The following is a 6,236-nucleotide window of genomic DNA, read 5'->3' as shown; positions in this document are numbered from 1 at the left end:
ATAACAAGGGCCCCTCATAGTGGGCGCACAGAAAATAAGTAATGCGGTGTCTCAAAACCTGTTGAGGATGTAGGGGAGTTTGGACAAATCACTCGTCTCACTCACTTGGCATATGATGACTGATGACTGACTCGTTACATCTTGAACATGCTAGTCCGTATGTTTGTATCTTTCCGCATCTGTACAGCTTGCGACAAAAGTTTGCGGAACACTGGGGTGCCGCATTTCGTCATTGGTGCGTCACCCTAGCAGCAAACAGGAGAGGGCACACATACTGAGACATGGATAGAACGGCCAGTTACCCGTTTCTTATGCGATCTCTTCCTGATTGCTAGCAGGGGTGTAGAGCGAGAAATGAGGCGACCAGGCTCTACTGAGGTTGATGGGTTTAATGACGGTTAATGGCGATGAACCGAAAACGAAAGCTCGGGTCACGCGCAGTGCTGCGCGTAACCGATGGCGGTGCTGGTGATGATTATGACGCTGCTGCTACAGGGCTCCCCCCGTGGCGGATGACAAAGCTGGCGAGGAGGGCCGAGGTTGGCGGAAAGGTCGGGCGCCGAGGCCAAGGAGTGCAGGAGCCGGACCCGAGGCGGCGGGCGGCTCGTAGTGTGCGAGCTGCGGCGCCCAATGCACTCGACGTGGAGGGGGAGGAATGCTGGAGACAGGAGCTGAGCACGGACGTAGGGAGGGCGGGTCGGGCGATACCAGAGGTGTCGACTCCAGGAATGCGGGCTTGAGCCTGTCGATGGCCACAGTGTCAGGTCCCGGCGGAAGATCGAGGCGGAAAAACTTCCCGGCTCGCGAGATGACCCTGTAGGGGCCGTCATAGGGAGGCTGCAAGCTGGAGCGCACAGAGTCCCGGCGGACGAAGACGTGGGTGGCTTGATTAAGGTCAGGGCTCACGAACACGCGTGTTGCGGGAGCGGAGCGGTAGGCGAGGGCTTGAGGTCCCGGAAGAGCTGGCGGAGACGGTCGATGTAGGAGGAAGGGTCGTGCACGAGCGGGGCCGATGGGGTGAAGAATGCTCCGGGAAGGCGGAGCGGGCAGCCGTAGACCATGTGGGCCGCGCTGCAGTCATCCTGGCGGATCGCGGCGCGAAGGCCAAGCAGGACGAAGGGTAGACGCTCGGGCCAGGTTGTGTCGCCGTGGTCAGTTGCGCGGAGGGACGCCTTGAGCTGCCGATGAAGGCGCTCGACCAGGCCGTTGGCAGCCGGATGGTAGGCCGTGGTTCGGATGTGATGGGTTCCGAGGGCGCTGCACAGGTGACGGAAGAGGGCCGATTCAAACTGGCGTCCTCTGTCCGTGGTTACAGTGGACGGGACGCCGAATCGGGAAACCCAGGAGAAGAGGAATGCGTGGGCCACCGTCTCCGCCGTGATGTCAGGAATCGGCGTTACCTCCGGCCAGCGGGTAAAGCGGTCGATGCACGAGAGCAGGTAGCGGTAGCCTTTGGCCAGAGGAAGCGGGCCGACCAAGTCGATGTGGACCTGGTCGAAACGGGCATCTGGTGGAAGGAACCGCGATGGAGGCGAGATGGTGTGGCGGAAGATTTTGGACCGCTGGCAGGCCAGGTAGGCCCGCGCCCAGTCACGGACATCGGCATTCATGCGAGGCCATATGTAGCGCTCTGCGACGATCTTTTGCGTGCCGCGCACGCCAGGGTGGGACAGCGAGTGGAGGGCGTTGAAAACATGCCGGCGGAAGGCCAGGGGAACGAAAGGGCGCGGGGTACCAGTAGAGGTGTCGCACCATAGACTTGCCGTCGAACCGGGGAGCGAGATCTCCCGAAAAGTGGTGGATGAGGCGGGGGATGAACGAAGGGCGGCGAGCTCTTCATCAGCCTGTTGCGCCTGGGCGATGCCGTCCAAATCGACCGCGGGGGGCGGATGGAGAGCATTGACGTCCGGCCGCGAGAGTGCGTCGGCAGCGGCATTGTCTTCGCCTGCGACGTGTCGCACATCGGTCGTGAACTCCAAGAGGTAGCACATGTGGCGGGTTTCACGAGGCGAGTGGTTGAGGGAGGCCGATCGCAGGGCGAACATGAGAGGCTTGTGGTCGGTGTACAGCACAAACGGGCGGCCCTCGAGAAAATGGCGGTAGTGTCTGCATTCCAGGTAGGCGGCGAGGAGCTCACGCCCGAAGGTGCTGTAGCGTGTTTCGGCTGGCGAGAGGCGTTGGGAAAAGAAACCGAGAGGTTTCCAGTGGCCATCCTGACGCTGCTGCAAGACTGCGCCGACAGCAGCAGTGGAGGCGTCGACGAACAACGCTGTCTCGGCGTCAGGACGAGGATGGTGGAGCAGCACAGCATCTGCCAGGGCCTGCTTGACCTCTTCGAACGCGCGTTCTGCTGCCGGTGTCCACTCCAGAGGGGCAGCACGGGCCTCTTTCGGATGGTCAGCGCCGAGAGCTGCGTAGAGAGGCTGGAGCAAGGCAGCACAGCGAGGCACAAAACGTCGGTAGAAAGTCACGAGGCCGAGGAATGAACGAAGTCCTTTGCGAGAAGTGGGGGCAGGAAAGTCTCGGATGGCCTGGACCTTGGATGCGAGTGGCCGGATGCCTTGCGGGGTGATGGTGTGTCCCAGGAAGGTAAGGGTGGTAACGCCAAACTCGCACTTCGCGGCATTGATGGAGACTCCGTAGTCCTCCAGGCGCGAGAACAGGGCGCGCAGATGGGCGCGATGAGCCTCCGGAGATGGACTTGCGACGAGGATGTCATCCATGTATGCGAATGCGAAGTCCAGGCCGCGGAGCACTTCGTTGATGAATCGTTGGAATGTCTGCGCAGCATTACGCAGGCCAAAGGGCATCCGCACGTATTCAAAGAGGCCAAAAGGGGTGGTTATAGCAGTCTTCGGGACGTCAGGGGGATGGACGGGAATTTGGTGATAGGCTTTGATGAGGTCTATCTTGGAGAAGATGGTCGCTCCGTCAAGATTCGCGGTGAAGTCCTGAATATGGGGAAGCGGGTATCTGTCCGGTACCGTGACGATGTTGAGTGCACGGTAGTCCCCACATGGGCGCCAATCACCAGGTGTTGCTTTGGGCACCATGTGGAGAGCGGAAGACCACGGGCTGGAGGAAGGCCGAATGATCCCCAGTTCGAGCATGTGCTCAAATTCCCTCTTGGCAATGACGAGGCGCTCCGGAGCCAGCCGTCTGGGGCGAGCGAAGACAGGGGGGCCCCGTGTCACGATGTGGTGAGTGACGCTGTGGCGAGGTGGGCAAGAGGCGTGCGATTGGCGCAGGACAGCGGGGAACTCCGTGACAATGTCGGCGAAAGCAGTGGGCAACGGTAGCCGAATGGTGGGACTAATGGCGGCTATATGCGCTGGGGCTCCATAAACGTGCAAAGAAGTAGTGTTGTCGACGAGGCGCTGGCGTCTAATATCCACAAGAAGGTCGAAATGGTGGAGGAAGTCGGCGCCAAGGATTGCGAAGGGGAGGTCGGCGATGGTAAAAACCCAACGAAATACTCTGCGCAGGCCGAGGTCAAGGGTGACGGAGCGTTGACCGTAAGTTGAGATGGTGGACTTGTTGACGGCCTGCAAAGCCAAGTCTGGTTGTCGGTGTCGTTTTTCTGCGGGGGTTGGTGGAACGACGCTCACGTCAGCCCCGGTATCCACCAGGAAGCGACAGCCGGACACGCGGTCCGTGATCCGGAAGAGCCGGCTGTTGTCGCCCCCAGCCATGCCAGCCGTTAATGGTTGGGGGGAGCGTTTCCCGGCCACGAGCATGGGGCCTGGCAGTTCCTTGCGGCATCGCCGAATTTTCGATGATACCAGCAGAAGTGGTGCTGAGAGGGCGAAGGAGACCGTTGACGGGATGGCGAGCAGCGACGGCAAAACGGGCGCCGAGGGGAACGTGGTCGCTGCGGGGGAATGGCGTCCACCCGGTTCACCAGGGCCGCCACCGTAGTCTGGAGTTGCTGGAGCGACGTGCTCATGGCATTGATTGCAACGTCCACCGGTGGAGGGGAGGTGCGGGGGGCCAGGGCGGCAACGGCTCCTGGTGATGGAAGGCCAGCAAAATCCAGAATACGGTCCGCCATCTTCGCCAAGTCATCCAGGCGGGAATTTTCGCCGGCGGCCAGGATCATGCGTACATTGTGGGGCAAACGTTGTAGGAAGAGCTCGCGTAGTAGTGAGTCGTCCGTGGTAGGGTTGCCCGCGAGGTCGCGCATGCGGCGTAGTAGCTGTGTGGGCCGTCGATCGCCGAGCTCTTCCCTGTTCAGAAGCTGCTGCAATCGCCGCTCCTCCGAAGCAGACGTGCGGCGAATTAACTCGTCCCTTAAGGTGTCGTAGGGTAACTCGGGGTGAGGGTGGATGATTAGGTCGCGGACTTCCGCCGCAGCTTCGGGAGGAAGGTTTGCGATGGCGTAGCCAAACCTTGAGGCTTGAGAAGTGACGCGGCGTCCGTCGAAGAGAACCTCCGCCTGCGCGAACCACAGCTGAGGGTTGGAGATGGAGAAAGGCGGCAGGCGGAGCGGTGCCACAGAAGCCTCGAGCGGTGGAAGTGGCGGTGGCCGGCTGGGAGGCGAAGAGCTGGTGGAGTGCTGGTCACCGTTCATGATGGTGGAACGCTAAGACATCACGTCCGGGTCACCAGTTGTAGAGCGAGAAATGAGGCGACCAGGCTCTACTGAGGTTGATGGGTTTAATGACGGTTAATGGCGATGAACCGAAAACGAAAGCTCGGGTCACGCGCAGTGCTGCGCGTAACCGATGGCGGTGCTGGTGATGATTATGACGCTGCTGCTACAGGGGCTTCTCCTATGAAGAAATACGACAGTGCCGTGTTCCGTGAACTTTTGTCCCAAACTGTACATATTTGTCCCTAAGGACGCTTTGGGGATATTCTGAGATAAATAAACTAAGGATGTCACTGGGGTCCGTATAGGTCCACTCCACAGGTTTCACAAAGAACTGTCCTGCTCAGTTGAACATAAACAAGTATTTTGGTGAGGATACTTTTGTTGGGTACACAAGCCGTTTCCTTGTGGGAGCGGGCTCCAAACCGGAACGCGTGTTTAGTGATACCACGGTCCTTCTATCGAAGGGCGGTGGTGACCGGTCCTTCCACGGTCTTCTATCCTTCTATCGAAGGACCGTGGTGATATGAAATAGCTCGGATTGATACACTACCTGGTTGAACGCGCTGTCACAACAGCTGGTTGCGGAATATAGCTGTGTGACATGCCAGGGTAGCGCAGGCTCCAACAGCAGAGAGGCTTGTGAGAAGAAACCGGTTGCAAAATTGTGCCCCATATTGCTATTAAAAGAAGCGTAGACGAAATGGAAGTTGCACTGTGTATACGTGAGCGTCGGTGGTATAGTGGTTAGCATAGCTGCCTTCCAAGCAGTTGACCCGGGTTCGATTCCCGGTCGACGCAGTTTTTTTTCTTCTCTGTATATGTGTTTCTTTTTTATGCGTTTTCAGCGCGGCAACTTTATTTCTAGTTTTTAAATTCCCTGTTAGCGCCGCGAATCAACTGTGGGCATGAGCGGCGTACAGACGTCGACAGGTGGAGAGAGGACAGCAGGAAGGAGTGAGGGACAGGGAGGTTGGTATGCATCCTGGGCCGACTTCAGGGGGAACTGTGCCGACATTTGCCTGCAGAAAGACTTACGTATATGCAAATGTACCACACATTATGACACGTTCAAATGTTAGCATTCCTTAGATCTCCCTACGCAATCGGTAAACTCGGGAAACGTAGATGACGTTTTGTGCTCCTGATTGATACGGTCAGTGACGTTCACACTACCTGACAACTGTAATAGAAGCGGATGCGACAATTTGTACCAAGTTATGCTGGATAAATCTAAATCGATGTCAGACCTCCCTTCCCATTTTTACACCAAAGGGAGTAACAGACGCATATAAGAATCGGCACCACGAACACCGCGAAAAATCATAGGGCTCCGACATCACAGCAGGTGTCTCCGCTAGTAACATAGAATTTACAGGCGTAATACCCATATTGTGTAGTATAATACAAATATACAATACTTCCCACAAATCAGTATTCTAATACTAGTACATACTACTTTAATTTTGAGGTGTTATAATACAGAATACTTGTGTATTACACGAGTAATGCTAGTAATACATGGATTCATAACTCGGGGGTTCTAAAGAATGAACAAGCAGACATATACACAATTTGTGCAGTAGTTATTGAGACAGCCATTCTCCAATCATGTTTTATTTTTTGGCGGTTACATTTTTACATG

At 57.0% G+C, this 6,236-nt stretch overlaps 1 non-coding gene across 1 annotated transcript; it reads left to right on the top strand.

Moving 5' to 3' along the window:
* Nucleotides 1-5,320: 5,320 nt before the first annotated feature.
* Trnag-ucc (transfer RNA glycine (anticodon UCC)) lies at nt 5,321-5,392 on the top strand. The gene has a single exon. It is a non-coding gene; the product is annotated as a tRNA-Gly (tRNA).
* The last annotated feature ends 844 nt before the right edge of the window (nt 5,393-6,236 follow it).

This window comes from Ornithodoros turicata, chromosome 1, assembly GCF_037126465.1.
Source record: "Ornithodoros turicata isolate Travis chromosome 1, ASM3712646v1, whole genome shotgun sequence".
Lineage (NCBI taxonomy): Eukaryota > Metazoa > Arthropoda > Arachnida > Ixodida > Argasidae > Ornithodoros > Ornithodoros turicata.
The sequence above is the reverse complement of the archived record's forward strand: the minus strand, read 5'-3'. Positions and strand labels throughout refer to the sequence as shown.